Here is an 18,376-nt window from a genome sequence, read left to right as displayed (position 1 = left end):
GATTTATGGAAGAGTACCAGCACTTGAGAAGCGGTTTGAATCATGCAAAATGTGACCACAAGCCAGAAAATGATGCTTGAAAACTCAGGCTTTAATAAATTGTATTGTAGTGTTACTCCCTTTTATTCTACTAAACTAAGTGTTGTGCAACTTGTGAACTACTAAGCGAATAAGCGCTTAAGTCCAAGAACAGAAACGTAAACTCAAGAAGGTTTAATTATCCTTTATTTGCTCCAAATAAAGTATTTATTTGCTCCAAATAGAGTATACAGTTGGCCCCTTTCTCAGGGTGCGAGGGCTACAACAAAGCGCCCACTAGGGCTCAAACACAAAATGTGAGAAATAAGAACCAACGTGATGACTAACTAAAGAGATTTAGCCAAAGCTAACACAATTCTAAACTAGTTGCCTCATAATATTAAATTAGGCAGGGAAGCTGTCAAAAGGCACGTAACACTGCTGAGCGTAGAGACGTAGCCAAAAGACGTAAGAAAGACGTAGCCAAAAGACAAAGGCGCGGCTATTCAGGAATCTTAAATCTCTCTCTGGAAGTCAGTGGAACTTGAATACTTTCTAATTCTCATTTGCGCTTAAAGTGATTCTAAAAACTCTGGAATTGCAAGTTGATGCTAGAAGAGAGAGGAAAGGATCATAAGCTAAAAATAACTGTTATAAAATTAGGATATACCTTACAGTATCGACGACAAGAAACGCAATCTTACATCAGATTAGAGCCGATTTTGATACAAGTGCTATCTCGGGTTTCCTTGCTTACAAGAAGACAAAGATTGCTGGGGCTGCAGTTTTCTAAATCACACCGCTGCAGAACGTTAGATGACTGGAAGCGTGTCATCGTGTCTGAAAACTCAAAATTCTAGTTGCTGGTAGCAGATTGCAGAATTCGCGTGTGGCACAAACAGCATGAAGCGCAGATTTCCGTCATCTCCGATAGGAGTTCTATAAACCATTGTCGGAGCCGGTGTCATAGTACAAGCCAGTGTAACTCTCTAGAACATATTTATTACACTGAAATGCTTATAAAGCGCCTGCGAACAATTTTACTTCTTTGCCTGTATTCCTTATATATCACTGTCTTACACTCTCGTCATTGTGACGTACCATCGGTGTCATCTGGTTACTTCCTGAAATTTGCATATGATTCTTGAAGATGTGTGTAGTGATTTTAAAGGTGATGTCATATCCTTCTTTTTCTTGGGCGTGTAGCTTCTGGATATGTAGTTACTTCCTACCGTAGACGTATCGTATTGTGTGCGTTGCATAAAACAGCCATTTTAACGGCACAAAATTTTATTAACACACAAATAAAAATAATAAGTACAAACGATGAACACACAAGTATCACTTCGTATCTTGCCTCTAAGCTGACATAAGACACGTTTCCTTCGTTACCTCGCTACTCCCTACTAACTACTCTTCTCTAGTAAGTCTCATGAGAGAGAGGCGTTGCAGGCCGTTCGGCTAAACTGCGCATGCGTGGTCATCACGTCATGACACCTCCCCTCGAAAAGATTTGATTGCGTCTTTCAATGACCTGTCAAATCCACATATATAAACATTTCTTGAAACAAAATAAAATAACATTCATGAAATTTTCGAACTTAATTAACCAATTCTTACCATTTTAAATTAAAATTACTTCAACATAAATTCAGTAATCCTATTCATTTAAAAGGATGTGACATTCAATTAACTTTCCAAACTTAAATCCCTCACACAATCATAATCATATAAGCAGTTATCATATAAACGAGACAATACAAATCAATCATTAACATTAAACATAATACTTTAGCAAACCCTAGCTAAATCTTTAAACACATTACCTAACGTTAGAAAAAGAAAATTTAGCATTTTAGCTAAAAAAAAATCAAACTAAACAGTCAAAATGTCTTATAGTTCATAGTTCATAACGTCAGTCATGCTTCCAATGAGAGGCAGTCAATCGAGATAACGAATCTGCATTAATATGATCTTTTCCTTTCCGGTATGTAATCACTGCATGAAATCGCTGTAATGCTAAAGACCAGCGTTGTAAACGAGAACTTTGTGAAGAACATTCGGTGAGAAATCTGAGAGGGTTATGATCACTAACGATGACTATCTCAGAACTGAAGATATAAGCTTCAAACTTCTTCAGGGCAAAGATAACGGCAAACGCTCGCTTTTCAATAACAGCGTAATTTCTTTGTGTCTCGGTCAACTTTTTACTAGCGAGGGCTATTGCGTGTTCTACACTATTTTCATCTTGTTGAGCTAAACAAGCTCCTACAGCGTATGCCGATGCGTCTGCGTAAATGATGAAAGGCAAAGTAAAATTTGGAGAGTAACATTTAGGGGCATTGCAAATGGCACGTTTTAGTTGAATAAACGCTTCATCGTGTTCCTTCGACCAAGTAATTTCGTTCGAAGCCCTTCTTTTTGTTAACGCCGAAATTACTGGATGCACATATTCACTTTCTGATTCAACGATTAGCTTTAGCTGTAAAAGCTTATCTATTTGACGATCAGCTTCATTTCTTAGAACTTCAGGTATTCGATACGGTTTCTGCTTTCCTGGCATACTTCCAGGTTTCAGTTTGATGCTGTGGTCTCTCCCATTGGCGATTTTCGGAATACCAGTTCTTAGGTTCTTATACCTTTTTAAAATTTCCACAAGTTCTTTCTTCTTATGCGGTTCAAGGTGCGTAAAATCACATTCCTCATTAGAATAGTGTTCTTTTGCTTTCCGTGGAACAATTCTTGGAAAGTTTTCAACTTCGCCGAAATCAATATCTGTATCATATATCACATCGACATTATTCACAGCGGTATTAAACTCTCGTATCTTGTTTGCGTGAACGTGCTTCGATGAATTGTCAGGCATTTGTACTATGTAACTATAATCAGTATGCTTTTTGATGATCGTAGCAGGTCCCGTCCATCTGACATAAACTTTGTTTTGGCTATCAGGGATTAAAACTATAACCCTGTCACCTTCCTTGAATTCTTTATGACGAGTCTTTCGGTTACGGTAGAATGCATAAGCTTGTTGCTTTCCAACATCTGTAAGTCCTGCGTATTCAGCAGCTTTTTCCAATTTCGTCTTCAAATCATTCAGATAATCGGTAACTGAACTTAACTGTCCATGAGGAACAGGAGTTTCATTAGTCCATGACGATTTCAAAATAGACAACGGGCCATTAGGACGTCTTCCATAAAGCATTTGGAACGGACTAACACCAGTCGTAGCATTAGGAACTTCACGGTAAGCCCAAAGTAAATACGGTAGATGTTTCTCCCAATCTTTCGAATGTTGTCTAACGGTATGATGTATCATTCATTCCCTTTAAAACAGCATTAAATCTTTCTACCGGGCCATTTGAACTTGGATGATAAGGAGTCGAGAACCTTGGGGACGATCCGATCCTTTCAAAAACTCTTGGGTCAACGAAGCAGTAAAATTAGTTCCTTGATCTGAAGCAACAATTTGAGGAATTCCTGTACGTGAAAAGATTTGCAACAATGCATCGCATGTTGCTTTGGCATTCAAATTCTTCAATGGCACCGCTTCGGGCCACCTTGTACATTGATCAACAGCACACAGAACATATTTGTAACCTCTACAGCTTGGCTCTACAGGCCCTAGGATATCCACATTAATTACCTGGAATGGTTCTTTAGGACGTGTTACTGGCGTAATCGGAACTTCATCAAAGGGACGCTTTTTCGCTTGAAGTTGACAAGAAGTACAAGCACTGCAGTATTCATTTACATCTTTCTTGATTTCCGGCCAATAGAACGAATATCTCAAACGTTCGGCTGTCTTCTTGGTTCGCAAGTGGCTTCCCCATAAGCTAGAATGAGCTAAGTCCAAAATCTGTTTTCTTCTTTCTTTTGGTACGACCAACTGGTAAACTCTTTCTCCTAGAACTTTATCTTTATGATACAAAACGTTGTCAATAACAATAAAGTTATTACTTCCGTTCTTAACATTTTGCCAGCATGTTTTTAAAGATGGGTCATTCATTTGTAGCACTCGAAACAGTTCTGAATCCGAAACACATTGATCGTGTCTCGTGCTACCTTTGGAATCATCCTTACCTGTATCTTCATATACAAGTGCACAACATTCTATTATCTTCTTAACAGTTTCATTACATTTTTCATTAATTAGGTTTTCCTATCATGGTTAAATATTTCGTCAAAATTTTCAGTTTCCTGAAAAGGCATTTCATCGAAACTATCATTAGCAATGTTCACAATTTTACATTCAAAATTAAACTTTCTTTTATCATCTCCCCTTAACTCATTAAAAGCACTTAACGACAAGAGTAAATCATTACATAACTTATCCACCATTGCACATGTTATAAAAATAGGTGACATAAATTTATCATTTTCAGAATATATTGCTAAAGGTAGGTTAATGAGAGGAGCTTTTAAAGCTTGCCCGAAAGCTGACGTGAGGATAACACTTCCATGTGGCGTACGGTATTTTTCTGGTACAATGTCGGTCTTGACAACGGTTAGTTGCGTGCCTGTATCTGCTACTGCACTAATTAATTTACCATCACATATAAGTTTAACGGTTGGCAAGTCATCTATTATTTCTTTAAACTCTTGATTCGCAGTAAAATATTTAGAAGAAATCTTTGCAGTTACGGCGTTAGAATTATTCTTAATTTCTTCTTTAGCAACCCTTTCCTTATCTTCATGCAACAATATATTATGATACTTAGAATTACATTTTGAGCATTTTAATTGAGAAGGGCAATTTTTTATTCTACAGTTCCTTTCGAAACAAAGAAAGCATCGATTAGAAGCCCTTAAACTCTTTTTCCTTTCTTCCGGAGACATAACGCATTTTTCCGAAGCATGATTTTCGCTGTCGCAAAATAGGCAAGGGAAAGTTCGAACAACTGCAATTTTGCTTACATTAGGGGAATAGCTGGCGCCAAATTTGTTGGCGTTGAATGAATTCCGAGTGTGGAAGTTGTTTCGCTTTTCATTTGGTTGTGAATGCCTTCCATGAGAATTAGCGTGACTCTTAGAATAAAATAAATTTAATGAAGTTCGTTCGCGACTTTCAATTTCCCGTTTTAGAAATTTTATGAGGTTGTCGACATTAAAAGTTTCCTCATCTGCGTTTTGACGAGCAAAATCAAGCGTTATATCCTGAGGTATGCATTTCATTAACAAAAGGTATAGTAACTTTCCATACGATTCGGTCTTGACCCCTATCGAATTTAGTGACCTTACTTGTACGTTGCAGGTATCATATAATTCCCTCAAAGAATTAATGTCATTAGAACTTCGGACAGGCCGTAAATTTAAAAGTTTATGCATGTAAGAATTAATAAGGAGATCTTTTTGACCATACCTCTCTTTGAGAATTTTAAAAGCTTCGTCGTAGTTTTCTGGAGATAAAGAAAAGCCTTCTATTGTTTTTAAAGCTGCACCGCCTAACAGGCTAAGCAAGTAATTAAACTTATCTACTTTAGATAGTTTTACGTTTTGATTTATTGCCGTATCAAAAGAATTGTAAAATGTCTGCCACATTTCAGCATTCCCATAAAATTTATCAATCATAATCTTCGGCAATTTAACATTATAATCAGAACTTTTATCGACACCAGAAATAGATAAATTGTTACTATCATTAGAAGAACCATTAGAAACTAGCGAATTATTGCTATTTCTTTTTTCTTTCAATAATTTTGTGCCTCTAAAGCTCCATTTCGAAATTTTTTCTTCGTATTCCAAGGCACTTTCGATTTCGGTTTCAATGTCATTAACATCAGTCAAAGTTTTAATTTTTTCGTCTAACGCTTTCAAAGAAATAGCTTTTACTTTTAAACTTTCCAGTGATTCTTCAAAGTCTTCAAGGTTACCGGCTGCAATTAATGATTCAATAGCATTTGTTACTTTAGTAATGGCTGAACGCATAACTTTCCGTTCTTTCTTAGATTTCGTTAGCTCTTCAGCCATTTTTTGTAACCTTGAATTCCACTTTACCACAAAATAAATTCAACAAATTTCTTACCTTTCTGAAGACTCACTTACACATTTATCCGTGAACTTTGCAGAATGACATATCCTCCTGTTCTGACACCACTGTCATATCCTTCTTTTTCTTGGGCGTGTAGCTTGTGGATATGTAGTTACTTCCTACCGTAGTGGTATCGTATTGTGTGCGTTGCATAAAACAGCCATTTTAACGGCACAAAATTTTATTAACACACAAATAAATATAATAAGTACAAACGATGAACACACAAGTATCACTTCGTATCTTGCCTCTAAGCTGACATAAAACACGTTTCCTTCGTTACCTCGCTACTCCCTACTAACTACTCTTCTCTAGTAAGTCTCATGAGAGAGAAGCGTTGCAGGCCGTTCGGCTAAACTGCGCATGCGTGGTCATCACGTCATGACAGGTGATACATTTATTTTATTTAGAGTTCGATTTCCGCGTGACTCCGAATTATTCTTAATTTATGGATATGAGTGTAGAAAACCTACTTATTAATAACCTCCATGCACTTAATGCTCATGCGCTAAGCTTAAAATTTATTAACACTTTCGTTTTTCCAAGATACGGTAAAATTTGACTACATATATTCATTACACTATTTCTTGGGTGGAGTGTTGAATTATTATCATTTGCTACCTTGTACTTAAATTTATCGTAAACGCATCAGAATAGTTAACATTTAGAAAATAGTTCACAGAAAACTTGACGTTCACAAAACTTTTAACAAACATATTTCATGAAACATTTACTTCATCATTTACATTTAAAAGCTGCATAGCTTCCACTTTACATCACAAGGTTAATTTTGCCATTTTACAAATATGACAAAATCTTAAAAGATTCTTTTGAACTCTGTATTTGACTCCCCTTATAGTCTCTGACCTCTGAGTCTTTAACCTAATCGGCATTCTAGTGAGGAAACGGGATTACGCGTACACGTTTAATTAAAGAAACTGTTCGTGATAAGTTTATATACCGGTAGTGTAAAATCTTAAAAGAAAAAATGAATGATTCACCTTTTATCGCTTGTAATGAAAGTGAAATATTATATTATCTAAAATTTGAGTTGATGAGAGAAACAATTGAGATAATTGTTTTAAAGAAATCTTTCATGTTAAATTTATTTATATATTACGAAGGTTGCTATTTATATTTCTGGCCTTTGCCGTTTTAACCATAACTTCTTCAGAAAATTTTGTCATTTTAGCATGATTTGTATTGTTTACAGTAAATTAAAAAATTCATCTCGGGCAAAAAATGGAATTGACTCGGGAACATTTTCGTAGGATTATTTTTCATATCTTTCGACGTGAATTATCAAGATAATTGTGCTTCAATGACTTTAATTCTTTATAGAGAGATAAAGTCCCATCCTACAGCACTGTAAAATACTGGTGTAACGAATTCAATCATGCTCGACGTTCGGTCCAGGACGAATTCCGTGAAGGTCGTCCAAAATTGTTTGTTGTGCCAGAAAATATAAATGCTGTGCGCGAACTGATAAAACAAGATCATCATGTGACATACCGTGATATTGAGGCATCTTTGCGCATTAGTATAAAAGCATCAATAAAATATTAGATGAATGTTTATCCATAAAAAAGATTTGTTTACGTTGGATCCCGCATAATCTTACAAACGCTCGAAAGAAAACTCGTGCGCAAAGAAATGCTGGAAAAATGCGTTCAAGGTAAACCAAAGGCTGCGTATAGGATTAGGATTAGGAACGACATGCGACATGCGACGGAGGACGTGGGCACCACCTCTCTACCAATACGGTTAATCGGTATAGCGCCACGTCCACCTTTATCTAGATAACCATACGTGTTCATTGTGCTAATATACTAATATATGAACATAGTTACAAATTTGGTACTTCATACAGAGGCGTTAAAGCTAATTAATGTTAGACACTGGATAATACATTGCTATGTTACAAGGTGTATGCAAAAGCATGGATACGGTAGCATATATACATAACGTGTGTACTCATATGTTGAGTACACTATGATCCTTTGAAGCATTATCATTACATTACAGAAGACATGAACATACTGAAATATTAGGTGCGCAATGTTACGCTGGAATAAGTAATTAGTACAGTGAATTAAAAGTTAGACCCTAGATTAGTACTGTGTGGTAAATTAATACACTATTACTGATAAAAACCAAATCATCATGTGACATACCGTGATATTGAGGAATCTTTGCGCATTAGTATAAAAGCATCAATAAGATATTAGATGAATGTTTGTCCATGAAAATGATTTGTTTGCGCTGGATCCCGCATAATCTTACGAACGCTCGAAAGAAAGCTCGTGTCGATTTGCGCAAAGAAATGCTGGAAAAATGCGTTCAAGGTAAACCAAAGGCTGCGTATAGGATTAGGATTAGGAACGGGGGACATGGGTACGATCCCTTTACCGTTATGGTTAATTGGTTCAGCCCCACGTCCTTCAATATCCAGAGCAAGGCCAGAAGATGCCACACGTGAGACTCGCACCAGACCCAGCACCCTATTCATCCGGGTAGCAATCCAGCCGACCAAAGTGCCCCCGAGGAATACTCTAAGCGAAAATGCCGGGTCCAGTATTAATTTGTTTCCAGGAATAAAACGTACAGTGAGAAACAAGAGCAGAATCATGCATAGGTTAACATAAAACTACATAGTTGATCACAATAAGATTACAGAATTATGACATTATAAATACCTGGAATTAACCGCCAAACAGTAGGTCTATTACAATACTCGTATTTGACAAATTACCTTTTAAGTATAAATCTTACAATTGCACTTATATATGTCATGTTGTCTAGAAAGGCTGCGTATAACATGTACACAAGCGGCGAATCATGGATGTATGCGTATGAGCTTGAAACAAAACAGCAGTCGACTGTATGGATCTTCCAGGAGAAGCCAAATCCAACAAAAGTTGTTCGCGGAGGAAACACATCGAAGCAAACAGTTGCCTAGTTGTTCAGCATTCCCGATCACGTGGCGACAGTGGCGTTACAGCAAAGCAGGACGACCGATCCCTAATGGTGTACGAACATTTGTTTGCCAGAAACCAATGGAGAAATTTTAAAAAAGCAAAAGAATAGGCGAAGTTTTCTTCATCATGATAATGCAAGCCCTCACACACCAGCTCAAACAAAGGAACTTTTGACGGTCCAAACCATCGAATTGATGCGCCATCCGCCGTACAGCCCTGATTTGGCACCCAATGACATTTTATTTTATTCCTGCATATCAGATATAAATTACGTGGTTAGTGATTTGCGACATCCTAAGGAGCGGTATGTTGTGAAGTTACCACAATCGGAGTCGAAAAAGTGCTTGGAAAATTGGTTTAAACGCATGCAAAAAGTTTTGATATTAATGCAGAATATTTTGAAAAACAAAACCAATTTCTACCATAAACATTTGTTTCTCATTATTAAGTCCGAAATATAAACAGCAACTGTCGTATAGTTTTTAAAATATTCATAAAGCTGGTGATATTTTTCTGAAACTAATAAATGTACTTCTTTCTTTAGAATGTGATTGTGGAGAAAAAGGAACATCTTGCAGCTTTGAAGCTTCTGGAAATCAGAAATGTGGATGTCAATCGGGCTATAGTCAAAAAGACAACAAATGTGAAAGTAAAATCTATTTTTTTATGTTTAATATATTGTACAAATCGCAAGATTATAATTTTATTCCTTATACCAGTGATTCTCAACCTGTGGGGTGCGCCCCCCTAGGGGGGCGCGAGCACACTAATGGGGGGGCGCGAGCATATCCAAGAGTAAATTCTATTTAAAAAATTGATTAAGTGAGTGAAAGGAAAGAACACACACACACATACAAAACAAAATACATTTCGATATATTTAATAACTAACTTATTAAATTAAAACAACCTACTAAATTAAAAACAAATTTAATAATTATTAGTGACTTCCTTGGGCCTGTCTTGCAGAGCAAAGTTTTTCGAAGGAGGGTTTAATATTAGAAATAGACACTCTCAGTTCTTTTTCTATATTTAGCTGAGATCTATATTTTCTCTTCAAAGAAGCCACCGCAGAAAATCCAGTTTCACAAAGGTAAGATGTTGAAAATGGTAGTAGAATGCGAAATGCACTTGTTTTTAGTGCAGAAAACTCATCATCCACTCCTGCCCAAAATTCAAAGAGTGATTTATTACTAAATTGTCTTTTGGTTTCGCCGCTTACCGTGAAGTCTATGAAGGTTTCTTCCTCTTCAATTGAGATTCCTTCGGGAGTATTTTGAAATGGTTCCCTCACCCACTTGTAACTTGATATCATTTTTTTTTTTTTGTCAGCAAGAAAGTACTTTTTAAAATTCTTTGCTAGCATTGCTAAATGATTTTCAATGGCTACAAAAACAACTTTTACATGCTGTTCTTCAGCCTTGTAAGTTTTAATACAATCATTCAAATTCGCAAACATTGTTAAGTTTTCTTGCTTTAAATTTCTGCTCCACAATTCCAATTTCCTACAAAAAGCATTAACTTTATCACTCGTATCCAATATATGTGTATTTGCTCCTTGCAGTTGAAGATTCAAGTTATTTAATTTCTCGAATATGTCGACCATGTAGCTCAATTTCATCACAAATAAACTATCGCAAAAATTCTCAGCTTCCGGTCTGTTTTCCTCTTCTAGGAAAACGGCGATTTCTTCTCTTAATTCATAAACACGTTGCAAAAATTTCCCTCGTGATAACCATCTTGCCTCGCAATAAAATAGTAACGCTGAATGTACTGCACCCATGTCTTTAAAAAGTGCGGAAAAGATTCTTGATTTCAGAGGTCTCATTTTTATATAATTTACCACGGTTACAACCGTAGTTAACACAATATTCAAACCAGGACTCGTTTCTTTGGAAGCCAAAGCTTCTCTGTGGATCATGCAATGTGTCCAGACGCACTGTGGCGATTTTTGTTTCACAAGTGCTTGAATACTTTGGAATCTTCCAGACATAGAACGAGCACCATCGGCGCATATTCTGACGCAATTTTCCATTCTATGTTTGCCTCGTTCATAAAATCATTTAAGATAGCAAATAATGCGAGTGCTGTTGCTTTGAGTTCTATTGGTTTGCAGAAAAGTAATTCTTCTACTACTGACAAATCATCACAAAATCTAACATAGGCAATGAAATGAGCATCTTTATTACTATCTGTTGCCTCATCGAGTTGTATTGAAAACAATTTGTCACGTAACTTCGACAAAAGCTGACACTCTACATCTTCATCTATATCAGGAATTCGACGGGCAACAGTATCATTTGAAAGAGGTATAGACTGCAATTGTTTTGCAAAATTATCTCCAAACATAATTTCTACAATCTCAATTGCGGCTGGCAAAATAAGCTCTTCACCAATGGTGTGAGGCTTTTTACATCTGACTATTTTATATGAAACTTTGTAAGAGGCAATTAAAGATTTTTCATTCACAGGCAAAGTTTTTTTAAACAATGATTTTTGCTTTTCATATGATTTTAATTTTAATTCGAAGAATTCTCTGGGTTTGTTTACGTACTCACTATGAAGCGTTTCCTGGTCATGTTAAATTCAGTTATATACTATAAGTTCAAAAAAACTGATTCAATTAGTGATACCTTTCTGAAACTAATATATGCACTTTTTTTTTCTTTAGAATGTGATTGCGGGGAAAAAGCGAAATCTTGCAGCTTTGACGCTTCCGGAAATCAGAAATGTGTATGTCAGCCTGATCATAGTCAAAAAGACAATAAATGTGAAAGTAAGGTCTATTTATTATATTGATTTATATTCACTGGAAGAGAATTTTGTTTTCTTCACTATTTCAATATGTATAGTACACATACTGTATAACAGTTGATTATCACAACCTTATGCTCTGATAAATCATAGCAAAATTAAATATTTTCGTAATGCAATGTCAGGCAGAATATGAGATGTGAACGCGGATGTCCGTAAAGTATGAAGGTCACGGAAAATGAAAAGTCATTCTAATTACAAATTTTTGCAATAAGTAATGTCTCTTTTACACATACATTTAGGTAAAGTATACTTTTAGGTAAAGTATACATGTAAACACATACTTTTAGGTGTAGTGTTGCAGAACCTGGTTGGAATGAATTTTCGGTCGTTCACCATCCCGAAATATTTTAGATAGAGTTTCTGTGATATCTAAATTCCATGTCCTGAAAGCGCGACTTAGGATATGTATTAGATTTATATAACATTATTCCAATATAGGTATTTTGACACAAAATCGGACTTTTTCTGAAATGACACGCCAATTTTTTTTCCATATTTTCATTCTACGACTCAAATTATGCCAAACTGCCAAGTTTTATAAAAATCGCGCCAGTAGATTTTAAAAAATTAGCTGTGAAACGTTTAGCTCCTCATTGTTAATTAAATTTGATATATATGTTACTGTGAAACACCGAAATCTGGAGAATGTCGACTTTCACCGGTGAATGTCAACATTCGCATAGTCGCTTGGCGTATGTCCGAAATATTTTCCAAATACTTTTATTTCTGACTTACACCGGTAAATGTTGACATTCTCCATGTACTAATGGTGAATGTTGAACATATAAGAATATTATATTTTCTTCTCCGAAATTCAATTGCGAGAAAATGCACTTGAGACTTAAAATAAGAACTTAAAACACAGAGTACATTCAAAATGAGAAAGGAATATAATAGAAGCTAAAAACTTACTTAATTATACAGTACGTTCTAAATGAGAAAATAAAATAATAGTAATAAAAAACTTACTAAATTATGTGATTCAAATCTTATTTATTGCAACAATTTAAACTATTATAACACTTTATAACCTCTCTTTTCGTCCTATACCAGAGCATATCTGCGATTGTCGACATACACCGGTGAGGGTCCGAATGTAAAAGAATGTAATGCAATATTCGATCTTTCACCGACGTATTTGGTGAATGTTGACATTCTCCGGTGAAAGTCGACATTCTCCAATTTCGGTCTTTCACGGTAACATATATATTCTAATATCTTATTTTTATTAAACTTACTTGATTCCTTATTCCAGAATTCGGAATTCAGGCTTAATCCAGATATAATTCCCACATTTTTTATGATTTACTTTTTTAATTTGTATTTTTAAATAATTTTTATAAAATTTTCGAAAATACTTTTTGTATTGTAAACCATAAAATTTTTAACAGCAACTTAAAAGTAGATCTATTTCTAACCATAACTGCAAAAATTAGATTTTTTATTCAAAATTTCCTAAGATATACGTCAATTTATATTTTGACACGTTTTGAAATTCGGCGTATGTAGCTGTTGTAGTTGTTGGTAGAAATGGAGTAATATAAGCGATAATAACGAAAATGGGGTTTACGCACTTTGTTAAAATTATTTGAACGAATGAACGATGGAGCATTTTTCCTCTCGTGCATCAATGAAAAAAAGGAAAGTAAGTAGCTTACTATACATTAAGACTTCCCACCAAATGGAATTATTCTTGGCTCAAACTGTAAAAAAATGTGCCAAGATAAATATTTTACTTTCTCCATAAATTTCTTACCAAAACTTACAAAATTTAATAGCTAGGCATGATTTGAATCGTAGAATCGAAATATAAAAAACAATTGGCATATCATTTCAGAAAAAGGTCCGACTTTGTGTTAAAATACCTATATTCGAATAACTCTTTATGTAAATTGTTTATGTAATAATATATATCCTAAGTCGCGCTTTCGAGACATGAAAAACGCAATTTGAATTTCGCCAATCGGACCAGTTGAACTGAAAGATATGGAACTTTCCCTTCTCTTACTTTCTTTCTTTCTTTCTTTTTTTTTTTTCACATCGGGTGAAAGCAAAACTGCTGCCTGCCACTTTACTTATGTAAAGAATACTTAACATAATTCTCAAACAGTTTTAGTTCTCAGAAATTTTACTTTTATTAATAAAAGACTATTTTTGTTCAAGAAAAATATTTGCTATTCTAAACTTCTAAATTTTAATACTGTTTATTTTATGATTAAAGAATTTCTGTAATTCTATTTATTTCTGAAATTTAATTTTGTGTAAAAAATATTAAAATTGGAAAACTAAGAACTTAATTATTTCATTGCAGGTTGTACGTGTGGAGTGGGCACTCAAGATTGTACTTTCAATCCTGAACAAGTGTGTACATGCAAGGAAAATTATGTTTTAAAGGATCAAAAATGTGAACGTAAGTTCCACTATCACATTATCAAAACATTTTCGGTAATGAATGTGCATTAAGATATTAATACAATAAACTCAGAACGCATATAAATTAGCGTTGATATTTTAACGATTTTCTGGCGTTATTTTATATGTATGCTTCTGAAATTTAAGTTTATATTCGAGAAATATATTTTTTATCATTTATTTATTTTCAGTGTAAATTACCTAGCACTGGAATTTAATATAAAAGTTTGAAGTCTCACGGATTGGTTATTTTGAGCAACTTATTTAAATTATGTACAAACCCGTTCGCAACAAATGGTTACAACGAATTGTTTGCATGTTGGTAGGAATGGATTGAACATTTTGTAGAAGCAGCTGCTGGCAAAGAAAGCCTTGAAATCCCGCCATACAAAAAGCATGATTTTCTGTGAATGAATACTTGAACTGGGACTGTTTTGATAGTTCCCTTTTCATGTAGATTCCAGGAATTTGTTTGGCACAATGTTGTCATATATGGTCCACTCTTATTCACACTAATAGTTACCATTCGTTTGGAAAAAATAATTCCTTTTTGTCCCGTTTTAGGAACGTATAGTAAGAAGTCTAGAACAATGTGGTTTTGTTCTCTGACAGTTCGTGTAGGACCCAAATGCTGTAGGATGAGATATATCCAAATTTAAACAAATAATCTTAGAAATGCTTATGCTGCGTTACATCGGTGTACAGTAGGTATGCGACATTAACCCTTTCCGGCACACTACGTTTTAAAGTCGGAATTTTGATTTAAAAAAAAAAAAAAAAGAAAGGCAGTCTAATTAGGTCTAGAAGAGTGCACAAGTAAAATTTTGTGAGGAAAACATTTATCGTTTTCATTCTGTGGGTGATGATTGTGGCACAATGATTGAATAGAGCTTCGAAAAGAGTGCTGAAACCAGCATTGTTATCAATGAACTGACCGATGAGATGCGAAGAAACAAAGAATACAGTTCTCCTAAATTATCGGTGATCCCGGTCTGGGCACACCTAGGGTTCGCCGTTTGATTTTAGGCAAGATTTCAAGGTAAAAATTTAAAACTAATAAAGAATAAGGATATTAGCATACAGCCAAAAAAATAACATAGAAATTTCTTTTCAAACTATTCCTTTTATACCCTAAAAAAATTCTGGAAGATTTCTTTGAAAAATGAGGGTCTTAAAAAACTAAGCAAGGCTAAAATATATGGACTTGTTTGTGTTGAGCTGTCACATACTATAAATAAAAAATCTGATGTGTACACCACATGACTTCCTTGTACGGAATATTAAATTATACGCATTTTTTCTTGCATTTTATTTAAACTTATTAGATTGAATTAAACCTACTTCGCCGACAGCGCATAAACCACAATAGAATAAATGCATTCTTTAAAATTCACTTTGTTTACCATAGCGACACTCTGGCACTAGGTTTACTTAACAGTATTATATTTCATTCATATTATAACTCAGAATGCATAAAACGTATATCATTTAAAGAATTATCTAATCGTTGCCACATGTTCTATTCAATTACTATAATAAAGCTAGAACTATGTATAAAAGAAATTAAGCAAACAAAACAAAAAAGAAACAGTTTTTCACAGACGATTGAGTATTTCTCATTGAATTAATTCAGTTCTTACTTGGCGAGAAGGCAAAAATACATAAAAACTCAAAATATCTATATTTACGAAGTAAATCTCAAACGCTTATTTCCTCGAAAAAATTCCAGAAAGAATTAAGCATGATTTAATTGGCAATAATAAATGAATGCGTTATCTTTGTTGTTGCGAAGCTAAGTTTCTCTAGATTGGCAACAAATCCACTAGTCTCCTGTTTCAAATGTAAACATCAATGGCCGCCATTAAAAACAGGCTTAGCGGCAATTAAACAACTTTAAAATTGCTCATAATTCTAAAAATATTGCACACAGATTTACTAAAGGCATAAAATCCTTAACCGGAAGATAAAAACAACATAATTCAATCATTTTTAAAGAAACAAATGTACAATTTACCAACATATAAGAGTAAAGAAACTGAGATGACTGAGCCGGGTAACAGAGTGGATATATATATAAATAAATATATTTATATACGTTTGGTGCGGCCGATTGCAACCAAAATACAAGGTGCACATCTACATGTTATAGCAATCCTATATACAAAATTTCAACGTTCTGAGGATACTCGTTTTTGAGTTATGCGAGATACGTATGTACGTACGTACATGCGTTCGTACAGACGCCACGAAAAATTCTCTTCAGAATTCATTTTAAAGCAGTTTTATAATTTTTTTGAAGGAAAAGAGTATTTTATTCTGTCCTTACGTACAGATATCACGCAAAAACATCGTTAAATTGCATTCAATAGAGGTCAGAATGAATATTTTCGTGGAAATATGCTGCCTGAAACTTTTCGCTATTACAATACTTCCTTTTTACTTCGTACAAGGAAGTAAAAAGGTTCAGAGTAACCTATAGTAACCTATAAATCCTTTTTCATTCATTTTCTGTGCGTACAGAAGGAAACTTTTAAGTGTGTCCAGACCGGACATGCTGTGACACAAAGGGTTAAGGCACTTAAAATACTGGTGAGTCCTCTCTAATGGTATGCTAATAGAAAAAGAGGAGTTAGAACTCTCGGATCTTTTCCCTGTACAGTGTACTATCAAAGTTTGAGCGCAGTTGCGCAGTTAATGCAGTGAGACTACACCTGCACGACATGTGCTACTCATTTCTATCCGTTCTTGTATCTGCCTGTACTATTTTTGGTGTCCAAATCGTTTTTCGACTCAGTTTATGCCTTGCTTTCCTTGTTCCTTATTTGACGAAAGTATCCCAATCCAAATCTCCTCCAGGCTGAATTTCCACATTTCATTTTAGTACACCATTTTCGAACCATTGATTCATTTAAACGCCATCTCCATCAAAGCTATAAATGTGTTTGCACATCTGCACAAAATTTTCATCGTGATCACTACATAGCGTGTCAAAAATGAAATTTTTATCTTTCATGCCCAACACACGGAAACGAAACGCAGCTTCGACCATATATAACAGGGGTGGCCAAAGTGCGGCTCGCGAGCCTGATACGGCTCTTTTAGGCAATTTGTGCGGCTCTTTATGCATATAAAACATATATATGAAATCTGGTAAACTAAAACTATTCAGTGTCCAAAAGGAAGTAATTAGTTTAGACTCTTTTTACAAAGTTATCAGGGATTTCTTTCTATTTGAAACCTCCTCCACTACCTTTGCAATGATGTAAATATGAACTTGTGACTTTTAGAAAATCTAGAAGCGGCTCTCGAATATTCCTGAATTCAAACGTGCGGCTCTTACTGACACGAAGTTTGGCCAAGCCTGATGTATAACTTACCATAAATAACTGCTTTCCAGTGATACTAGCTTTTCACTGTTTGCTACTGAAGATGCTTCAACATACCCTCATGAAGACACTCAATTTGTTCCAGATAACGCACTCTCGAAATAAAACGCATCACTTCTTTGGAAAGAGTTTTAACAAAACAAAATGTCAAGGATTTATGAAATCTGGAATTCAAAATATATTTTCTATAAAACTGTCATATGTTAAAGCTAAGCATACACTGAAGTGACAAAAGTCATGAGATAACCTCCTAATATTTTGTCGGTCCTCCTTTTGCCCGGCGAAGTGCAGCAACTCGACGTTGCATGGACTCAACAAGTCGTTGGAAGTCCCCTGCAGGAATATTGAGCCATGCTGCCTCTATAGACGTCCATACTTGTGAAAGTGTTGACGGTGCAGGGTTTTGGGCACGAACTGACCTCTCGATGATGTCCAATAAATGTTCGATGGGATTCATGTCGGGAGAACTAGGCGGCCAGATCATTCGCTGGAATTGTCCAGAATGTTCTTCTAACCAATCGCGAACAATTGTGGCTCGGTGACATGGCGCATTGTCATCCATAAAATTCCCATTGTTGTTTGAGTACGTGAAGTCCATGAATGGCTGTAAGTGATCTCCAAGTAGCTGAAGGTATCCATTTCCAGTCAATGATCGGTTCAGTTGCACCATATGACCGAGTCCATGCCATGTAAAAACAGCCCAGACCATTATGGAACCACCACCAGCTTGAACAG

At 35.2% G+C, this 18,376-nt stretch overlaps 1 protein-coding gene across 1 annotated transcript in view; it reads left to right on the top strand.

The window, feature by feature from the left end:
• LOC118190411 (uncharacterized) overlaps nucleotides 1-18,376 on the top strand; it is a 161,034-nt gene that overhangs the window by 24,545 nt on the left and 118,113 nt on the right. Inside the window, exons 3-5 of the mRNA XM_085827050.1 lie at nucleotides 9,572-9,676; nucleotides 11,698-11,802; nucleotides 14,155-14,253. The gene's annotated coding sequence lies outside the window, so the exon portion shown is untranslated. The remainder of the gene's footprint in view (nucleotides 1-9,571; nucleotides 9,677-11,697; nucleotides 11,803-14,154; nucleotides 14,254-18,376) is intronic.

This window comes from Stegodyphus dumicola, chromosome 11, assembly GCF_044657685.1.
Source record: "Stegodyphus dumicola isolate Sdum_Otavi_A_Nest chromosome 11, ASM4465768v1".
Classification (NCBI taxonomy): Eukaryota; Metazoa; Arthropoda; class Arachnida; order Araneae; family Eresidae; genus Stegodyphus; species Stegodyphus dumicola.
This window is presented reverse-complemented; position numbering and strand designations above follow the sequence as displayed.